This window comes from Hyperoodon ampullatus (assembly GCF_949752795.1).
Source record: "Hyperoodon ampullatus genome assembly, chromosome: 4".
In the NCBI taxonomy this organism is placed as follows: Eukaryota; Metazoa; Chordata; class Mammalia; order Artiodactyla; family Ziphiidae; genus Hyperoodon; species Hyperoodon ampullatus.
The window spans coordinates 50,319,987-50,322,847 of record NC_136917.1 but is presented as its reverse complement, the minus strand read 5'-3'; positions in this window follow the sequence as shown (position 1 = coordinate 50,322,847).

Sequence of the window (2,861 nt, the reverse complement as noted above, 5' to 3'; positions counted from 1 at the left end):
AAAAGGAGAAATTGACAGTAACATAATAATAGTAAGGGATTTTAACACCCCACTTTCACCAATGGAAGATCATCCAAACAGAAAATAAATAAGGAAACATAGCTTTAAATGACACATTAGACCAGATGGGCTTAATTGAAATTTATAGGACACTCCATCCAAAAAAAACAGAATACACTTTCTTCTCAAGTGCACAGGGAACATTCTCCAGGATAGATATCTTGGGTCACAAATCAAGCCTCGTAAATTTAAGAAAATTGAAATTGTATCAAGCATCTTTTCCAACCACAATGCTATGAGACTAGATATCAATTACAGGGAAAAAACTGTAAAAAATACAAACACAAGGAGGCTAAACAATACGCTAGTAAACAACCAAGAGATCACTGAAGAGATCAAAAAGGAAATCAAAAAATACTTAGAAACAAATGACAATGAAAACAAGATGACCCAACACATATGGGATGGAGTAAAAGCAGTTCTAATAGAGAAGTTTATAGCAATACAATCCTACCTCAAGAAACAATAAACATCTCAAAAAAACCCTTAAACTTACACCTAAAGCAATTAGAAAAAGAAAAACAAAAAACCCCCAAAGTTAGCAGAAGGAAAGAAATCATAAAGATCAGATCAGAAATAAATGAAAAAGAAATGAAGGGAACAATAGCAAAGATCAGTAAACCTAAAAGCTAGTCTTTGAGAAGATAAACAAAATTGATAAACCATTAGCTAGACTCATCAAGATAAAAAGGGAGAAGACTCAAGTCAACAGAATTAGAAATGAAAAAGAAGTAACTGACACTGCAGAAATACAAAGGATCATGAGAGACTACTACAAGCAAATGTATGCTATAAAATGGATAACCTGGAAGAAATGGACAAATTCTTAGAAAAGTACAACCTTCCAAGAATGAACCGGGAAGAAATAGAAAGTATGAATAGACCAATGACAAGTACTGAAATTGAAACTGTGATTAAAAATCTTCCAACAAACAAAAGCCCAGGACCACATGGCTTCACAAGCGAATTCTATCAAACACTTAGAGAAGAGCTAACACCTATCTTTCTCAAACGCTTCCAAAATATAGCAGAGGGAGGAACACTCTCAAACTCATTCTACGAGGCCACCATCACCGTGATACCAAAACCACACAAAGCTGTCACACACACACAAAAATTACAGGCCTATATCACTGATGAACACAGATGCAAAAATCCTCAACAAAATACTAGCAAACAGAATCCAACAGCACATTAAAAGAATCATACACCATGATCAAGTGGGGTTTATCCCAAGAATGCAAGGATTCTTCAATATACACAAATCAATCAAAGTGATACACCATATTAACAAATTGAAGGATGAAAACCATATGATCATTTCCATAGATGCAGAAAAAGCTTCTGACAAAATTCAACACCCGTTTATGATAAAAACTCTCCAGAAAGTGGACACAGAGGGAACCAACCTCAACATAATAAAAGCCATATATGACAAACCCACAGCCAACATCATTCTCAATGGTGAAAAACTGAAAGCATTTCCTCTAAGATCAGGAACAAGACAAGGGTGCCCACTCTCACCACTATTATTCAACATAGTTTTGGAAGTTTTAGCCATGGCAATCAGAGAAGAAAAAGAAATAAAAGGAATACAAATTGGGAAAGAAGTCATAAAACTGTCACTGTTTGCAGATGATATGATACTACACATAGAAAATCCTAAAGATGCCACCAGAAAACTACTAGGGCTAATCAGTGAATTTGGTAAAGTAGCAGGATATAAAATTTAATGCACAGAAATCTCTTGCATTCCTATACACCAACAATGAAAAATCAGAAAGAGAAATTAAGGAAACACTCCCATTTACCATTGCAACAAAAAGAATAAAATACCTAGGAATAAACCTACCTAAAGAGACAAAAGACCTGTATGCAGAAAACTATAAGACACCGATGAAAGAAACCAAAGAAGATACAAACAGATGGAGAGATATACCATGTTCTTGGATTGGAAGAATCAATATGTGAAAATGACTATGCTACCCAAAGCAATCTACAGAATCAATGCAATCCCTATCAAATTACCAATGGCATTTTCCACAGAACTAGAACAAGAAATTTTACAATTTGTATGGAAACACAAAAGACCCCAAATAGCCAAAGCAATCTTGAGAAAGAAAAACGGAGCTGGAGGAATCAGGCTCCCTGACTGCAGACTATACTATAAAGCTACAGTAGTCAACACAGTATGGTACTGGCACAAAAACAGAAATATAGGTCAATGGAACAGGACAGAAAGCCCAGAGATAAATCCATGCACATATGGTCACCTTATCTTTGACAAAGGAGGCAAAAATATACAATGGATTAAAAACAGCATCTTCAATAAGTGGTGCTGGGAAAACTGGACAGCTACATGTAAAAGAATGAAATTAGAACACTTCCTAACACCATACAAAAAAATGGCCTAAATGTAAGGCCAGACACTATAAAACTCCTAGAGGAAAACATAAGCAGAACATTCTATGACATAAATCACAGCCAGATCCTTTTTGACCCACTTCCTAGAGAAATGGAAATGAAAATATTTTATTTTTCCTAGAGAAATAAAATAAACAACTAGGACCTAATGAAACTTAAAAGCTTTTGCACAGCAAAGGAGACTATAAACAAGACAAAAAGACAACCCAAAGAATGGGCGAAAATATTTTCAAACGAAGCAACTGACAAAGGATTAATCTCCAAAATACACAAGCAGCTCATGCAGCTCAAAATCGAAGAAACAAACAACCCAATATAAAAATCGGTGGAAGACCTAAACAGACATTTCTCCAAAGAAGAAAGATTGCCGACAAACA